Consider the following 20,326-nt stretch of genomic DNA (forward strand, 5'->3'; position numbering starts at 1 on the left):
TGAAGTGAACAAATGCTCTTGGGAAACAAGGGTGCTGATAGACTTGCTGGATGCAGGCCTACCACAAACCTTCAATTTGTAAAAAATCCACCCAGTGTCTTTGAAGCACAAAAAAAACGAAGAGCAATAAAACAAGCGATGCCTGTATACCTTCTCTAATTTATCCACAGATATGGTTCGCATTATTTGCTTTTAAGACTGCCTGCAAAGCTACACATAGCAGTCCCTACGTGACATTCAGACATTAGATTGGGGGACTGGGATGGAGAGGGGGTATTTGAAGAATATATTTGTCTCCTTGGTAGTTTAGATATAGCTCTTAGTCTTCAGATTGTATACGTTCAGCACTATAATTCCTTCCCATTTTCTGCATCTGGCTTTTACACCCAGCTATAGACTTAATATGGTCCTCAAGTTTTGCAACTACACCCCACATCTGAAAGACCCCATTCACTCCATATATCTGCCCTCATTCTGTCCTGCATCATTTTCATCCCACATACCAACATGAACAAATGAGATTTTCAGAAAGGAGAAACTTGTACATGGTTAGCACTATAAACAGGAAAGTTCGACCAATTCTCAGAAAAGTATAAAAAAGATTATTAACAGTGGCTCCAAGCACTTAGAAAAGGTGATGGAGATCGATGATGCCAGAATGGGTTAGTTTGAAAACAGATCCAGTTTAACTAGATTTGCTTCTTTTCCCCCTTTTATTTCTTTAATAAATACTTGGACCGGTATATTTGGGGATGCTAGAGACAGTGAATTTTCATTTCAGTAAAGCATTTAGAAAACTTTTCATAAAATCCTTGTTGGTTATAGTATGATTGCATGAAATAAAATGTATGATCTTGAAAAGTGTTGGTTCATTTATTATTATTGTCTTGGAGATTATTCTTGGTGGTTGGCTACAAGGCTCTTTTCTCAGCCTCTTTTATATAACTTTTATTAGACTTCATAAACTGGAATTTATTAATTTTTTATAAACTTTATAAACTTACTTAACTGGACACAAAGAAGCCATGTTCATTAACTTTACAGATACTGTAAGTTAAAAGTGATCACTAATAAGATTTTTAAATCTGAAATTATGTCTTAAAACAAACAAGATGAAGTTTAATATGGATTAAAGGCAAAAATTGGGTTTAAGCATATACAATTATAGAAGTATAGACTATGTAATGTGGTAAGTATGGTTTAATTGTAGTCCATATAAAATAGACTTGGATGTTTTATTCAACCCTAGGTAAAATACATTTGCTAAAAGAAAAGCCTTACTCAAGTTTGGGATATCTTATTGACAGGGTAGGTATGCTTGGGTCAAAGGGACTGCCGATCACTTTGTGACAAAGTTCTTGGCTCACAGTATTTGAATGTTGTGTTCTCTCTCTCTCTTTTTAAAGTTTATTTGTTTATTTTGAGAGAGAGAGAGAGAGAGAGAGAGAGAGAGAGAGAGAGCACGTGCAAGTGAGCAGGGGAGGAGTGGAGAGAAAGGGAGAGAGAGAATCCCAAGCAGGCTCTGTGCTGTCAGCTCAGAGCCTGATGCCAGGTGGGGCTTGAAATCACTAACGGTGAGATCATGACCTGATCTAAAACCAAGAGTCCTACACGTAACCAACTGAGCCACACAGGCACCCCTGTTGTGTTGTCTTCAGTGCACATTTGAGAAGGAAAAGGAAAAGTCAAAGGATATTCAAAGCAGGGTAAAGAGTGTGGTTATGAGAGTTCACCATTCCACTTGACAAATAATGAAAGGATCTACAAATTTTGAGGAATGGAAAAATATTAGATATTCTGACAGCTACTTAGAGGTTTGCTTCAAATATTTCAAGACTTGCAATGTCTATAAAGAATGAGATTAGTTAATTCCTAGGGGTCAGAATGAGCGCCTGTGGTGTAAGTTAAGGGAAGTTGAATTGATGTCCAGAATCAAACGTTAAAGACCTGTCTGTTAAGCAGATCTGGATTTTCATTCTAGCATCAAAACTGGCTTTGGCAAAAGAAATGATACTTTTGAGCTTTATTTTCCTATTGCATGGGGATAATAAGTCCTATCTCGTTTTAAGGATTAGAAATAATACATAAAAATTGCTTAGTTCCTGGCATATGTAAAAACTCAATAATCATGATTATACATATTGATAAAAATAAAGATTCAAAACATTGTGAAACTTTAAGTGGATGATGGTATGGTGGAAATATGAAGAGAGGATTTTCATTTAGGATAGGGGACTGGACTTAAGATACATTTGAACTTTCAGCATAAAGGTTTTGATTACCACCTTGGTGTGAAACGTTGCTTTCCCCTGACTGCGCTGTCTTTTCCCTTGCTCCACAAAGCAAGCAGGTTCTCTTTTATCCAATCCTCGTTGATTTCTGAGAGTCAATTGCCTTTAAAGAAGTTAGAACAGGAAGGGGGCGTAGCTATGACAAATGAGTGTTTCAAGAGTAAGGAAAAATAAACTAGAAGACTAAAGGGCTTCTCACTGAGTGGCTCCGTGAGCTGCTCATGGAGGAGGCACCAATCACGAGGGTTGGTTAAGTTACAAGAGGCATTCAGGAAAGTCTCCACCACTTCAAACCACATCAGGCTCTTGGCAAGAGCTACGTTAAGAATGGGATCCAAGGCAGGCTAGCGAAGCGAGTCTGGGCTTGCTGGCTGGAGCTAAGGACCAAATGAAGGCCCTTGGGTGCCACCAGTTGATGGCATGAATTGAGACAAAACAAGAGGAGAGCGACAAAAGGGGGAAAATGGGTGGGAGGGCCGCAAGAAGGAAGACAAAGGTTCGCGGGGCTTTGGGCGCGGCGGGCTTACTGCCCGTAGGATAGAGGCCAGAAGTTGTGCACCAGGACCCGGGGCGATGTAGATGGGAGCTCCCATGGCCGGGGGCATCAACCCTTGCCGGGAGGGGAACCTCTCCACACGCTCGGTTCCCCTTCCCGCGTCTCCCAGCTGCTAGTCGGTCCTGCTAGGGCACTTCTCGAAACCTGTCTGCAGCTGGGAACCCTGGTCCGACTTTGATGGCCTAGATAACTTAGCGCGGCCTCTCGCCTTCTTTTCTTCCGCTCCTCTCCCGCCCACCCGGCCCCACCGCCCCCACCGCCCCCACCGCCCCCACCGCCCAGTTCGCCTCCAGCGCCGGGGTCGACCAGATACTCCGCGGCTCGGCTGCCGGCAAGACCCGGAGAGTGGAGTTCGCTCCGGCAGCGCGAGGCGCGCACTCGCAAGCGCGCTCTCGCTCACTCCTCGCAGGGGTACTGGGCATGCGCGGCGCGCGTCTGGCTTTGGCGGCGAGCGGGTGAGCGGGCGGGCAGCTCCAGACTTCACAGGCGGCGGCGGGCGTGGCGGTCTTGCCCAGCGCGAGGCGGGCGCTGTGCTCGCCCGGGAGATCGCTCCTCTTCTGCCGGGCGCAGACGGCGGCTTGGCGGTTCGCGGAGGATTGGAAGGGCGTGGTCCAGGACGGGGGCTTTCTCTTGGCCGCCTCCTGCCTCGTCCGGGCTCTAAGCGTCTCCGGGGAAAGCCACGGCCCCGAGGGCGGATCCGAGGTAAGAGACCCTCGGGCGAAAGGCGCCGGCCGGGGGTCGAGTGTTTTGGACTCAGCCTCGATTTTAAAAACCCGCCTTTGTGTGCTTGCGTGGAGCGGTGCCAGGCGCCGCGTCCGCTTTCATTCACTTTGACTGCTTTCAACTGGTGTTGGGAGCCAGGTGTGCCAGGGCGCTGCTACCGGAGCGCGTCCGTGCGCCCGGTCGTGGTGCGCCTGGTCTTGGTGCGCCGCGGAGCCCGTGCCGACCTTCGGCCGCCCCGCCGCCCCGCGCCGCCCGCCGAGCCCAGGGCTCCGGGACGGGTGGGCAGGGAAGATTCAATAGTTCCTGGTAACCTGAGCTTCCGCACATACACCTGCGCTTGTCTTGTCCGTGGGGCGACTACACAACGGGTGTTCTCACGGCCTGTTTTAGGCTTGGGGTTTCGAGAGCTACCCTCCCCACCCTCACATGGAGGGTGTCTTTTCAAATTGACACTTTGGGACAGGGTCCCACCATCGCTTACCCCTTCAAATTAAGATAGCTCATTGTTTTTGAATAGTTGTCTTTCCTGATTCCTTCCTGTTGACTTTCCGTTCTTAGTTTGTTCCGCTCTACTCACAATTTTACTTTTGAAAGATAGCCTTTCTGGTGTCTTTGTCAGTTAATGCCTTTGGAGTGGATTTCACCACGTATGAAGATCCGGCTCGCTTCTCCTCTGGTCACTCTTCCTGCTTTCCTTCCAAGGACCATCTGAATGCAAAAATCTTTGCACGGATTGTTCTCTTCCTTCGCATTGTTTCTCAAATGCTTCTTTTCCCGTAGAACCCAGAGTACTGCTGGAATCTCCTTGTGGGTAGGACGCTGTGGTGTTAGGATTTGAAATCCATCGATGTCTCGAGTGGTGGAGCATTAGGAATTGGAATTCTCCTTTACAAATTACATTCCGGTGAAATGTATTTACTGCTTTTCTTTTGAAGGTTTCAGTTTTGGTCTCATAATGAGAGAAATAGCTACTGTCTTAAGAGTTCAGGAACAACCTGGTTTCAGATGCATGCGAATAGTTTGTTTTTGACCTTGTTATTCTTTTGGGAGGTAGGAGAATTAGGATTCCCAGAAGACCGTGTGTGTGTGTATGTCCGTATATATATGTGTGTGTGTGTGTGTCCATATATATATATATATATATATATATATATGGACCATATATATATATATGGACATAACACACGTAATACCAAAGTAGCTGTGTTGTGTGTTGCTTCTATTTTATTTCCACTGAGAGGATACCATTCTACAGCGACTTGGGTTTTGGAAAGTGTGCACTAAATGTAGATCAAGTGGTCATTGAAATTAAAGTCAATATCATCCTCTCTCACCTACTATAGATTTTCTATTTGGAACTGGAGTTTTTTGGATAGATTGCAGTTATAATAGTTAAGTTATAGTTCTTAAGTTGCTACTGTGAAAAAAATTGGGTCATCGGCTCACACTTTGACTTACAGTGAGAAAAATAATGCACTTTATGGAATTGCCATTAAAGGGTAGAGTGCATCACAAATGTAATAACATTGTATAAATGCCTTTAGTGCACAATTCAAAGATTAAGACTTTTTAAAATTCCACAAGTCATTCACTTCACAGCAGGAAAAAAAAGAAGAAAAGTTACTTTTAATTCCAGTATTCTGAAATAACCACTGTTCATGATATTTGGTACTTTCTTTTTGTAATATTTTTTCTTCCCACTTTCCAATGTCATTGGACATCATTATATGGTAATTTTCAGCCTTTTATTAATGGTGGGAGAGTAAGTTGTATTTATGGTGATTCTTCACCGTGGTTTATTCTGGTTTGCTCTCTCTAGGAGTCTAATTTTGAACACCTTGCTTGTTTCTCATAGAATGAAGAGATTTCATTTTGTTTTATTTTTAATTTTTCCTGTTTTCAGTTAATTGGGCCTTTTCTGTGCTATAACATAGGCTCCCTTTGCCTTCAGTTTTTATTTGCTACACTTCAGATCCTAGACCCTGGCTTTTCTTACGCTATGCTGCAAAGATGTTCACCGCTACCTTTTATTTTTCTCCTGACTCTCCTGTTATTTTCATTTACCTATTTTAATTTTGCAACAGTTCCCTTGAACCATGGTTTATATAAGAGAATATATTATCCACAATAAAAGATGATAGTTTTTTCTCGAGGTCTCTCTTTAGATGCTTGAGGTTTTGTTGGATGAGTATTTTTACCACTGACTTAATTTATATGAAATTTAGGTTACCTTTTCTGAGTTGTATTAAACGTATTTGGTAGTTATTTGGATCATCACAGAACATAAGTTAATGATAGGTTACAAACTTTCAGACATCTGCAATGGTATATAAGGGAAAAGTGGAATTTTGGTTAAAGTACTTCAGCTATAGTACATCCCTACTGGGAATTACGGCATGAAATTGTTTGCAGCTGTTAGTGATTGAAAATATTTTCCTAAGAAAAATTCTGTAACAAAATGGTTGTAAACATTGTAACTTTAATGTATGCAGGGAAGGTGTGAAGTTTTTCACTACTGCACTACAACCTCTCCAGTGTTTTTTAGATACATTCTTAGATGGTATTTAAATATATATACATATATATATATTATTTTTAGATTAGTTTTAGATTTACAGAAAAAGTATAAAGATAGTACAGTGACTTCTTTTTTTTTTTTTTTTAATTTTTTTTTTAACGTTTATTTATTTTTGAGACAGAGCATGAATGGGGGAGGGTCAGAGAGAGGGAGACACAGAATCCGAAACAGGCTCCAGGCTCTGAGCTGTCAGCACAGAGCCTGACGCGGGGCTTGAACTCACGGACCATGAGATCATGACCTGAGCCGAAGTCGGCCGCTTAACCGACTGAGCCACCCAGGCGCCCCTACAGTGACTTCTTATATGCACTGTTACTCAATTTCATGTCTGATTACATCTTACATTAGTATTTGCTATAATTAATGAACCAGTGTTGGTACATTATTACTAACTGAAGTTCATACTTAACTTAGATTTCCTTAGTATTTATCTGATGTCCTTTTTCTGTTTCAGGATACCATATTACACTTAGTTGTCATGTTTCCTTAGGCCCCTTTTTGGCTATGACAGTTAGACTTCTCTTGTTTTTAATGACCTTCACAGTTGTGAGGAATATTGGTTTGGTGTTTTGTAGAATGCCCTTCTTTTGGAATTAGTCTGACTTTGTTCTCATGATCAGACTGGGGTTTTAGGTTTCTGGAAGAAAGATCACAGAGGTAAAATGCTATTTCTGTTACATCATATAAAGGGTGCATCCTATCACGCGGACTTATCACTGTTGATTTTGATGTTGATCACCTGGCTGAGTTAGTGTTTGCTAGGTTTCTGCAATGAAAAGTTACTCTTCTTTCCATGCTGTACTTTTAGAAGGAAGTCACTGTGCACAGCCCACACTTAAGGAGTGGAGAGTTTTACTTCTCCTCCTTGAGGGTGGGGTATCTATAATTTATTTAGAATTCTTCTGCATGGCAGATTTTTCTTTTCTCTGCATTTACGTATTTACTCAATCATTTACTTACATTGGCCTGTACTCAAGGATATTCATTTTATACTTTGGGTTGTAATCCAGTACTGCTATATTTTGTTGCTCACATTGTTTCAGCTTTCGTCATTGGGAGCTCATTTAGTTGGCTCTGTGTTCCTTTGACATATCTCCATTAATGTGAGGTGGGGCGCCTGGGTGGCTCAGTCCTTTAAACATACATCTCTTGATTTCCGGTCTGGTCGTGATCTCACGGTTCTTGAATTTGAGCCTTGCATTGGGTTCCACACTGTTATCTCGAGCCTGCTTAGGATTCTCTCTCTCTCCGTCTCTCTCTGCCCTTCCCCCACTCACGTTTTATCTCCCCACCCCTCCCTCCCTCCCTCCCCACACACATACACACACTCTCTCAAAATAAATAAATAAACTTAAAGATCATTTCCTTACTTTCTGGCATTAAAAGATGCTCCAGGCTCATCTTTTATATTTCCATTTCCTGTTACAGTCTTAGAATCAGCCAGAAAGAATCTGTTTCATTTCCTTGGGAAAATAGTATTAGAAGCCAGGATTTGGGTGTTTGGTTTTTATTGTTACTGGGGTGTCATTGCCTCTAGAGTTTCTCATCTACAGAGCAGGAAATATATACATGTAAACCAACCTATGTATATACACATATCTATACAATTTCTCTATGTAATCCTATGTATTCATATTAAGCAAAATATGAGTTTGTATGGATGTCTGTGACTCTGCCTACCCCATCTCCACTTGTGTTCTTCTGTTCTCCTCTACTTGCTTATCCGTAAACTTACTCTAACTGTGAGAAGTAACCTGGATCCCACCATCTGCCATCCATTTATTTAATTGTTCAGTCCTATAACATATGTATAGCAGTATTGAAATTGTTAACTTCTATTCTCTTTACAGAGAGAGGGAAACAACTTTATCAACTAGAGTACAGTGCTTTCATGCTGTTTCTTTTGCTTGTAGTTTACAGATTCTACTCCTTTTTCTCCTGTCCTACTTAATATGAGGTAGTTGCATGCCTTTATAATAGGGTCAGACCCTTTTGTTAAATCTCCAGTCCATCCTGGGATCCTCCCCTCCTTCTAAATGACTTTTTAAAAGTTTGCATACATTAAAGTTCACTCTTCATCCTATAAGGTTCTCTGGGTTTTGACAAATGCATAATTTCAAGTCTCCATCATTATAGAATCAAAATATCATACATTAAAAAAAAATCCTGTGCCTCATTTATCACTCCCTTAACTCCCTCCCCCTGACAACCACTGATTTTTTTTTTTATTGTCTCTATAGTTTTGCCTTTTCCAATTGGAATCATAGAGCCTTGTCAGACTGGTTTCTTTCACTTATCAATATGCATTTAAGGTTCGTTTATGTTTTCTTGTGATTTGATAGTTCATTTCTTTTTATCATTTAATAATATTGCATTGTATGGATGTTTTCACAGTTTTTGTATCTATTCATTTATTGACGGACATCTTGGATGCTTCCAGGTTTTGGCAACTCTGAACAAAGCTGGTAAGAATATTCATGGGCAACTTTTTGTGTAGACACAAGATTTCAGAACATTTGGGTAGATACCTAGGAATATGATTGCTGGATCATATAAGATTATTGTTAGCTTTGTAAGATATTGCCTGAGTGGCTATACCATTTTGCATTTCCATCAGCAATTAATGCTTGCTTCTGTTGCTTTTCCTCCTTGTCAATTTTTCATATTGTTAGTTTTTTGGATTTTATGGATTTTAATAGGTGTAGTAACATCCCATTGTTGCTTTAATTTGTCATTCCTAATGACATTTAATGTTAAGCATCTTTTTATATGCTGTTGTCTTCTGTATATTTTCTTTGGTGAGATATTTGTTCTGAACTTTTGACTATTTTTTATAAATTTTTTAATGTTTATTTTTGAGACAGAGAGAGAGAGCGAGCGCACGTGCGTGGGCACTAGTGGGAGAAGGGCAGAGAGAGAGAGGAGACACAGAATCTGAAGCAGGCTCCAGGCTCTGAGCTGTCAGCACAGAGCCTGACCTGGGGCTGGAACTCACAACCCGCGAGATCATGACCTGACCGAAGTTGGACACTTAATCAACTGAGCCACTCAGGCGCCCCACTTTTGACCATTTTTTAACTCATCTGTTTTCTTATTGTTAAGTTTTAAGAATTCTTTATCTCTTTTTGATACAGGTGCTTTATTAGATATGTATTTTGCAGATATTTTCTTCTAGTCTGGCTTGCCTTTTTATTCTCTTAACAGTGTCTTTTGAGAACAAATGTTTTTAATTTTAATAAAGGCCAACTTATCAATTTCATGGATAGCCTTAGGTGTTGTATTTAAAAACTCATTGTCAGACTCAAGGCCACCTGGATTTTATCCTTTTATTTTTTCCAGAAGTTTTATAGTTTTACATTTTTAGGTCTATGATCCATTCTGAGTTTATTTTTGTGAAAGGTGTGAGGTCTGTGTCTAGATTCACTTTTTTTGCCCATGGACTTTCAGTTGTATCAGTATCATGTAAATGAGCTTTTTAAGTCAAGTAGATTATAAATTAGGTTTAGGATTGACAGGAGACTGTTTTTATTTGATTTTTAAAAATACACTCTGCAAAATTGCTTAAAAGAAACAGTTGAGAAATGACTTGTAAACTAAAATGTAGTAATACACAGACTATGCGTTGAGATTGGTTCCTGGAGGTTGTACATTTTTCTCTCTTCCTTACTAAGAGATTCTTCTTTGTGAAAAATGGAATTGTTAATACAGAGTAATATCTCTCAGTTCTTTTAGATCTTTTAGAACTGTAAGAAATAATTAGTAAGGTTTTCTTTTTCACAAAGAGTGTCTGAAAGACGTGATTTACAAGGTGTGTGGTGAGAAGAGGCAGACGATGTATGTGCTATCTAGAAATTTGAGACTTAACTGTATGGTGTTGAATCTTATCTCCTACCTCTCTCCTTGCCACAAATAGTTTTTTCAAGTACCTTTCTTTTGGTAAACACTTGTGTTATTGATAATGGGTGGGGCCAGAAATACTTGTATTGTTACGCTATAGATAGAACCATTAATTAGTTTTCAAAAAGCGTCTAGTGAGATCTGACACAGTAAAAGTAGCAGCTTTGGTGTGGCAGGTGTTATACATTATCTTTTAAAACTCTTATAAGAGGTCTTTAAGGCAGATCTCCTAATTTCCGTATTACAGGTAAGAAATATGCTCAGAAAGATAAAGTGACTTGTCTGTGGTCCATGTGGGGAGAAAGGGACAGAGTTGGGATGAGAACTTTGATCTTTCTGACTCTAAAACTTTCCATTTGGCCACGTGGTCTCTCATAAAAGAAAAAGTGCAAGGATAGTATCAGGGTGTCCTTGCCTTTATTCTTTTCTTTAAAACTGTGCACTACTTAAATGACAACTGAGCTAAATGCGAATGGTTCAAAAATTGTGTTTTTGAGATACATGGAGATTCTTTAAAAATTTTTTCTGTTGACTGATTTGCATCTTCCTGACCCAGAGATGTGAGTCATTGAAACATGTTTATAAAGAAGGAGGTTCCTTTAAAGAGAAGAACTTGTGGGAGTTGGGAAAAATAAAACATGTAATAGTAGAATTAGCTAATTGTTTATACCTTTTCCCCACTGAATTGCAAGTTTCTTGAGGGCAGGAAACTAAATTCAATTATCTTTTATTTTTTTTTTTAACATTTATTTATTTTTGAGAGAGAGAGAGAGAGAGAGAGACCATTGAGTGGGGTAGGGCAGAGAGACAGAGTGACACAGAATCCAAAGCAGGCTCCAGGCTCTGAACTGTCTGCACAGAGCCCAACACGGGGCTTGAACCCACGAACCATGAGATCATGACCTGAGCCAAAGTCCGACATTTAACCAGTTGAACCACCCGGCGCCTCTAAACTCAATTATCTTTAAGCACAGCATATCACATAGAATAGATACTCACAAAATGTTTGTTGAATGAAATTAGCACTTACTATCATACTTCTTACAGAAGAACAGTTAGAAGGGATTGAGTTTTCCTCCCAGAGGAAGATGAACATTATTACATTTCATTTATTCATTCATCATTTATTGAGCATTTGTTGAGTATCTGTTCTGTGCCAGACACTGGGAATACAAAGATGAATGAGACAGGATCTCTACCTTCTGTCTTTAGGGAACCCAGAGAATGGAGACAACCATTTCAGTAGAGTGTGGAACTAATGAGATTATATATTAAATAAATAAGCAAGCAAGCAGTGGACTTTGAAATCAGAGAGACCTTATCTGCCTCAATTTTCTTATCTAGGAAGTGAAAATGATAATAGTACTTATTTGACATGATTGTTGGGGATAGGTTAAATGAAAAAAAAATTTATATCTCTGCATATAGACAAAAGGAGAGGCTTACTGTGGCTGAGGAATCAGAAAAATCTCTATTGTAGAATGTGACATTTGAGTTTTATAGGATGAATTTTTGAGGCCAAGAGTAAGAATATGAGGTGGGACTCCAGGGCATTCCAGACAGAAAGATGAATATGTTTGATGTGCAGAATGGGTGGACATGATGGGAGTCGTGGGAAATTCTGTACATTCTCACAGAGCCTACAGGGATATCAGAAAGAACTGAATAACCAGTTATTTTTCATTTTTGTAAGTAACAGTACAATAGAGTATTCATTGCATCATAGTAGGAGAGGATAACGATACCAAACCTGTTTTAAGAATTGCATGAATCTCCTCTTCTAATCATAGGACTTTTTAAATATAGTCCTTTATGTGATAGATAAATTCTGTGTGTGTGTGTGTGTGTGTGTGTGTGTGTGTGTGTGTGTGTAACCCAGTCCTGTGACACTCAAGTGATTTTATTAAGAAAGAGGCTTGTGTGTTTTTAAGTGAAATAAGAGCTTGTGTCTAAAACCATGCATATATTTAGTAGCGTAGCAACATTAGAATGTAACATCCCATAAAGGCACCATCTAGTGCTATTTGAGCCAATCCAGAATTCTAAGAGCCATGAACAGTTTCTGAGCAGAACCTGAACATAATATGTTCTAAATTAATAATTTTAGTGAATATGCTAAAATAATTTAAGTGAACGAATTATGTGCTTGATAGGAGGTTAGAGTTCATTTTTAATATATGGGAGAAGAAAAAAAAGGAAAGACCAAATAGAAAAAAGTGAACATCAATAGAGGGAAGAGAAGTTTATATTTAAAGAGAGTGGTAAAAGTCAAGAGAGGGGCAATAGTCACCAGACTATTTCACAGTTGCATTTTACCAAACATTTAAAGAAGAGTTAATACCTATACTTCTCAAACTATTCCAAAAAATTGAAGAGGAAGAAGTGTTTCCAAATACATTCTCTAAGTTTAGCATTAGCCTGGTACTGAAACCAGATAAAGACACCACAAAAAAAGAAAGTTACAGATCAGTATCCTTGATGAACATAAATGCAGAAATCATCAACAAAATCTTAGCAAACCAAATTCAATAATACATTAAAAGATTCCTACCCCAGGATAAAGTGGGATTTAGTCTAGGGATGCAAAGATATTTCAGTATCTTCAATTTAACATGATACACCATATTAACAAAATGAAGAGTAAGAATTATATGATCAACTCCATAGATGCAGAAAAAGCATTTGACGAAATTCACATTCATTTATGATAAAGACTCTCAGCAAAGTGGCATAGGGGGAATATATCACAACCTAATAAAGGCCATATATGACAGACACACAACCAACATGATACTCAACTGTGAAAAATTTGAAAGTGTTTCTTCTAAGATCAGGAAAAAGAGAATGTTGCCTATTTTAACTACTATTATTCAGCATGGTATTGGAAGTCCTAGCCACAGAAGTCAGATAAGAAAAAGAAATAAAAGGCATACAAATTGGAAAGGAAGAAGTAAAACTGTCACTATTTGCAGATAACATGTTACTATATATGGAAAACCTCAAAGACTCCATAAAAAACTGTTAGAAAAAATGAATTCAGTAAATTTGCAGGATACAAAATCAACAAAAATCTGTTCTGTTTTCATATACTAACAACAAGCCATCCGAAAAGGAAATTAGAAAAAAAAAATTCAATTTACAATAGCAATAGTTTATTACTTAGTAATAAAGTTAACTAAGGAGGTGAAAGACTTGTATACGGAAAACAACAAAACGTTGATGAAAGAAGTTAAAACAGATGGAAAGATATCCTATATTCATGGATCGGAAGAGTTGATATTATTAAAGTGTCCATACCACTCAAAGCAATTTTTAGATTCAGTGCAACCCCTGTCGAGAAATAGCATTTTTCACAGAACTAGAAGAAATAATCCTAAAGTTTGTATGGAGCCACAAAAGACCCCAAATGGTCAAAGCAATCTTGAAAAAGAAGAATAAAACTGAAGGTATCATACTTTCAAACTGTACTGCAAAGCTAGTATTCAAAACAGTATGATATTGGCACAAAAATAGACACATAGGTGAATGGAATAGAATAGACAGCCCGGAATTAACCCACATTCATAGGGTCAATTGATCTACAACAAGGGAGGCAAGAATGTACAATGGGGAAATGACAGTCTTTTCAATAAATAGTGTTGGGAAAACTGGATAGCTGCATGCAAAAGAGTGAAACTGGACCACTTTCTTATACCATTTGTAAAGATAAACTTAAAATGGACTAAAGACCTAAATGTAAGACCTGAAACTATAAAACTCCTAAAAGAGAACATAAGTAGTAAGCTCTTAGACATCAGTCTTACAATATTTTTTTTTGGATTTGTCTCCTCAGGCAAGGGCAGCAAAAGCAAAAAGAAACAAGTGGGATTACATTGAACTAGAAAGCTTTTGCATAGCAAAGGAAACCAACAAAATGAAAAGGCAACCTACTGAATGGAAAAAGATATTTGCAAATGATATATTCGATAAGAGGTTAATATCCAAAAATATAAAGAACTTAATACAACTTAACACCAAAAAACCCCGAACAATCCAAGTAAATAAAGGGTAGAGGACCTGAATAGACATTTTTCCAAAGACGTACAGATGGCCAACAGACACATGAAATGATGCTCAACATCACTAATTATCAGGGAAATGCAAATGAAAATCACAGTGAGGTATCACATCATACCAATCAGAATGGCTATTATCAAAAAGACAAGAGATAATAAGTGTTGGTGAGGATGTGGAGAACAGGGAATCTTTGTGCACTCTTGGAAGGAATGTAAATTGGTGCAGCCACTATGGAAAACAGTATGGGGCTTCCTAAAAAAATTAAAAATAGAAATACTGTATGATTCAGTAATTCTACTTTTGGGTGTTAATTTGAAGAAAATGAAAATATGAATTCAAAAAGATATATGTACTTGTATGTTCATTGCAGCATTGTTTACAGTAGCCAAAATATGGAAGCAACCTAAGTGTCCATCAGTAGATGAGTGAATAAAGAAGATATGGTATATAAATACAATGGAATATTACTGAGCCATAAAAAGAATGAAATCCTGCCATTTGCAACATCATAGATAGACCTAAAGGGTATTATACTAAGTGATAGAAACCAGACAGAGAAATACAAATACTGTATGCTTTCCCTTATATGTGGAATCTAAAAATCAAGTGAACAAACAAAACAAATCAGAAACAGACTCATAAATACAGAGAACAAATTGGTGGTTGCCAGAGTGGAGGGTGATGGGGGGGGTCAAAATAAGTGAAGGGGATTAAGAGGTATAAACTTTCAGTTATAAAATAAGTCATGAGGATATAAAGTACAGCATAGGGAATATAGCCAAAAATATTGTAATAACTGTATATGGTGATAGATGGTAACTAGACTTATTGTGGTTAATTGTTTCATAATGTACATAAATGTTGGCTATGTTGTATACCTGAAACTAATGTAATATTGTATATCAACTATTCTTCAACAATAACCAAAAAACTAAAAAACAAAAGGAGAGAAAAACATTTTTAAAGTCCATTTCTTAAAAAATATTCATTTTTGAGAGAGAGAAAGAGAACACATACGTGAGGGAGGGACAGAGAGAGAGGGAGACAGAGGATCCAAAGCAGGCTCTGTGCTGACAGTAGAGAGCCCAATGCGGGGAGTTGGGGAATGGGGATGGGGGGCTGAAATTCACAGATCAGGGAGATTGTGACCTAAGAGGAAGTCAGTGCTTAACTGACTGAGCCACCCAGATGCCCCCAAAGTCCATTATTAAAGACTATTGATATAAACTTCATTTTATTTAGAAAGTCTTATCAACACCATTAAAATGTTACATTTCTATTAGAATATCACCATTAGAATATTAGTCCTTATTCTAGAAATACATGTATATTATTGATATATTTATTGGCTTACTGCAACGATAGTATGTTTCCAGTGTCTGAAATACAATGTTTGTGATTATTAAACACTGTGGGTTTTTTTTATTGATGATTCTTGTTTTTGTAATGTTTTGTGACATTATAATTGTTTTTGTTTTTCACTAGAAAATAAAATGTTTTATTTTTTATTAAATTTTTTTTAATGTTTATTTATATTTTGAGAGAGAGAGAGAGACAGACAGACAGAATCTGAATCAGGCTCCAGGCTCTGAGCTGTCAGCACAAAGCCCAACATGGGGCTCCCAACTCACAAATCACGAGATCATGACCTGAGCTGAAGTTGGACGTCTAACTGAGCCACTGAGGCACCCTGAAAATTAAATATTTTAAAAAGTACAAGCAGCAAAACCAATCCACAAAGAAAAGTGAAATCTGTCACTTTGAAAAGACGTTGAATACAGTTTGTTTAATTTTCTGTAATAGTTTTGACATTTGAAGTTAATGGTACTTGTAAGACATGAACATAAAGTAAGGTGATTTTAAGTATGTTGACTTTTAAATTTGAAGAAAGATATACTTGTGATGATAGAGAAGCTACATTTAACTTTGATAAGTGAAAGAAACTAGAACGTTACTTTCTCCATGCATAGATTCCTCACCCCCACCCCCCGCCTTAATACCGTGCTCAGCTTGTGTTTGTATTGCCTGTGTGTAATTTACAATTTCCCTTTTCAGTGTGTTTTCAAAACTTTACCTGTTTTATAACCAACTGTATATCAAAATTTAAAAATATTACTCTTTAATGTAGAAAAAAATGTTAAGTAGAAATCCTATCTTCAGATTGAGTTGTCTTTCTTATTTTAACATGTTTATTTTCATTATTAACACTTGTGATGTATAATCTATTTCAGCACGTATACTACAACTAGTGTTATTATTATGTTTTTACATCTCTGAATCATTTTTGTCAAGATAAAATATTAATTTTATTGGTAGTTTATTTATTATTTTTAAAAGGTAACCTTACTATATGCAATTTTTTAATTTAATTTTTTTTTTGAGAGAGTATGAGAAAGCACATGCATGCACGAGTAGGGGACGGGCAGAGGGGGAGGAAGAGAGAGAGAATCTTTTTTTTTTTAATGTTTATTTTTGAGAGAGAGAGAGAGAGACTGAGTGTGAGCTGGGGAGGGGCAGAGAGGGAAGGAGACACAGAGTCCGAAGCAGGCTCCAGGCTTGAGCTGTCAGCACAGAGCCCAACTCGGGGCTCGAACCCACGAACTGTGTGATCATGACCTGAGCTGAAGTAGGGTGCTCAACCAACTGAGCCATGCCAACCGACTGAGCCACCTAGGCGCTGAGAGAGAGAGACAGAGAGAGAGAGGGAGAGAGAGAGAGAGAGGGAGAGAACATTAAGCAGTCTCCACGCCCAGAGCGCCCTATGTGGGGCTTGATCTTAGGATGGTGAGATAATGACCTGAGCTGAAATCGACTCCAACACTTAACTGACTGAGCCACCCAAGGTGCCCCGGTAGTTCTTTCATTAGGTCTTTTGTGGGGTCTTGTTAGATTCTGAATAATTTAAAAGCAGTGGAATTCTTTCTGTGATAAAAATCTAGTCACTGGGCCAAAACTTATAGCATTATTCATGTGATACTTATGCATGTAAAGGTGTGGAATTATTATGTATGCCTAAAGAATTTGTATTAAAGAGGGTGTTTTTAATTACTGAGGAAACTAGTCCTCTAAAGATTTTAACTAGATTTGCATTAATTTACAGCTTTGCTTAATATCTCATCTCTTCTATTTTTATTTTTTTAAATTATTATTATTTTTAAATGTTTTATTTATTTTTGAGATAGAGAGAGACAGAACATGAATAGGGGAGGGGCAGAAAGAGAGAGGGAGACACAGAATCCGAAGCAGGCTCCAGGCTCCAGGCTGTCAGCACAGAGCCTGATGCGGGGCTCGAACTCACAAACCGTGAGATCATGACCTGAGCCAAAATTGGACGCTCAACCGACTGAGCCACCCAAGTGCCCCGTCATCTCTTCTATTTTTAAATGACTAATCTATGATAGCCAGCTTGAATATCAATGTATAAAGAATAAGAAAACAAGATAATATAAAAAATTGTAACTTCATTTAAATTTAGGAGTGATGGATCAGTTCTGTATTTTTTGTATAGTAGTATATTTGCTCTCTTTGTAGAATTACAGAATAAAATGTTTAAAGCTTCATCTTTTCTTTCTATATTATTTAAAATTTTTTGTTTCTTATCCAGATTATTGAAACAAAAAGTTTCAGCACCATTTACTATAAGATCCACATAGTTGGCTATATTTTACCATTTTAAAAAGTATTTTAAGTCTTGCTATTTTCCATGGTCTCATGAAGAAAATAGTCATAAAAATCTTGGAGCACATAGATGACAGTGTGGGCTTTCCTTTGACACCTCTTCTCCATCTTGTTTCCTTCATCCCTGTTTGATCCCATCTTCTAGCCTTAGTATCTGACAGCTTTTTTCAATTTTCAGGTGACTTGGTTGAAACATGTATGTTTCGTGACTTTGCTGTCTTTCTAGTTACTGTTCTAGCTTTTCCTCACTGCCAGGTGAGATCTCAGTCACGGAGAGTGAAGTCTGAATGAAGGGACATTCATAGTGGGTTATGACACTGAAGGTTAAGTTTAGGCTGCTAGAGGGTTTGAAACAAAGAAGTGATTGAAGCCTTCATCACCTTCATCTTATTTTGTAGTAAGTAAACTATTTTGGAAGTAGTAAGTCTCATTATGAAGATAACAAAATCCTGTCCAGAGTGAACACATTAATACTGATTGAGTTGGAATACATTTTAACACCAGTTTTTGTACTAATTAGGAAAGATCCACTGTGGTTTTGTTTGTATATTAGAATATATGTTACTGGCCTTTCTTTTTTTCTTTCTTTCTTTCTTTCTTTCTTTCTTTCTTTCTTTCTTTCTTTCTTTCCATTTTGTTGTGTAGGAGCCCCTTAACAGTGCAGGGAGTTTTAGAATTTGAATTCAAATATATCTCAAGTGAAATCATATAATACAAAAAATAATTTTATTTTGAATACTCCATGGCCTTCTAAGAAGTCTTCAAATAGGAATAAAAGTCTCTTGATCTTACTTCCAACACCTCCTCCCTTCTACTTATATCCATTACTAATAGTTATTTCCATTTTCTCTCTCTGCCGGGGAGTTAATGCAACATTTGAGGTATGAATTCATGAGCTGTTACTGTATGATAGAAGAGAAGACCTGAGAATAGGGGATCATTGCACCTAATGGCTACCAGTTATATTTTGTTTTATATTTGTGTTTTTCAAAGGCATTTATATGATCAAACTAGAAGATTCCAAACTAATGGATGAAGTAGGAAAATGATTGGGAAAACCAGTGGTGGTGGTATCTGATAGTTCATAGAAATAGTTTGATGTGACAAAAGCAGAGAGAGGAACCTATAAGCCATTTTTACCATCATTCATGAGCTATATTTGGGGAACTTGGATTATACATACTGTAAAGAACAATGTATTATGTGATAGAAATGTATGTTAAATATTCAAATGCAGAAGAAAAGGCTTTGGGTTCAGAACATGGAAATTCTTACTATTGCAAGATCTTTCTAGCTAACATCGATTCTGTTAGGTTAGTGTGGACATTAATTGGAGTTTAGACAGTAGGTGTAACAAATGCTTACTGTATATGGAGGCTGATCTAGTTATATGTTCTTGAGAGAGCGGACATGAATTTGGGGGGAAGCTTTTTAGATTAGGTAGCTGATCTAAGCCTAAGAATTTGTCTCTCCACTCAAGGAAGACAAGAAAGAGCCCGTAGATTTTTGCAAGGGATTGATTTGAGAACATAGCTTAATTTTTAAGGTGAGAGAAACTAATTCAGCTAAGAGTGTTTATTTTGTTTTCATTTTTTTTTCCTTAAAGAACTTTAAAAGCTTCTAGCTATGGTCATTTCAGCTTCCTATTCCTCCCTCTCTAATTACTCTCAGTAAGATTTTGTTACTGCTGTCAACCATAGCAGTCACTGGGAAGGGTAATAGTGGGGCTAAATTTCGTTTAAAAGAAAATTATAGAAGAGGAATATGTACACAAATGCATACCAAATACAATAAAATGCATATGGGACTGTCCTTTGTATGTGAGGGTGAGTTTTGTTTGTTGTATTGGTGATGGAGCTTGTTTAATCCATCTCAACTTTCTACAGTAATTCTTCTTGTGATCTGCATGTATGAGATAGTTATGTGAGGTCAGGAGTTTGGCTAAACGATTAGCAGAGTCATTGGCTTAATTCAGCCCAATTTAATTTCTTGATATAATAGTCTTAGACATATGCAGCTTTATTTAATAGAAAATAGTTCTATTTCAGTTAGTGGAATTTATACATCAATAAAGAAATACTAAAAAAAATAGTGCCTGTTCAGTGCTAGACATATTAGTAAATAATGAAGATGCTGCATTTTCTATCCTTGCTAAATATACAAATGTCAGAGGCCTAAATTAAAAGAAGCATTAAAGGGGCGCCTGGGTGGCTCAGTTGGCTAAGCAACCGACTTTGGCTCAGGTCATGATTTCAAGACTCACGGGTTCAAGCTCCACATTAGGCTCTGTGTTGACAGCCCAGAGCCTGGAGCCTGCTTCAGATTCTGTCTCCCTCTCTCTCTCTGCCCATTCCCTGCTCGTGCTCTGTCTCTCTCAAAATAAATAAACATTAAGAAAAATAAATAAAAATAAAAGAAGCATTAAAAATGTAAGCATCAAATTCTAGGTAAATGATCAAAAATATGGGAAATAAAAGCCTTCCTGTCCTTCTCTCCCTCCTTCCTTCTCTGAATCCTAAGAGAGTGAAGATATTTACATTTTGCATT

The 20,326-nt window shown here is 37.8% G+C and overlaps 1 protein-coding gene across 3 annotated transcripts in view; it reads left to right on the plus strand.

The window, feature by feature from the left end:
- Window positions 1-3,507: 3,507 nt before the first annotated feature.
- The window catches only part of EPS8 (epidermal growth factor receptor pathway substrate 8), a 187,741-nt gene continuing 170,922 nt past the window's right edge, over window positions 3,508-20,326 (plus strand). For 2 of the 3 annotated variants that reach the window (XM_019452083.2, XM_019452084.2), the window contains exon 1: window positions 3,508-3,549. The gene's annotated coding sequence lies outside the window, so the exon portion shown is untranslated. Of the gene's footprint in view, window positions 3,550-8,569; window positions 8,614-20,326 lie in introns of those variants that run through there. The other variant, XM_053895742.1, reaches the window with a different exon arrangement.

Source organism: Panthera pardus, unplaced genomic scaffold, assembly GCF_024362965.1.
Source record: "Panthera pardus isolate Hobbes unplaced genomic scaffold, ASM2436296v1 HiC_scaffold_6, whole genome shotgun sequence".
Classification (NCBI taxonomy): domain Eukaryota; kingdom Metazoa; phylum Chordata; class Mammalia; order Carnivora; family Felidae; genus Panthera; species Panthera pardus.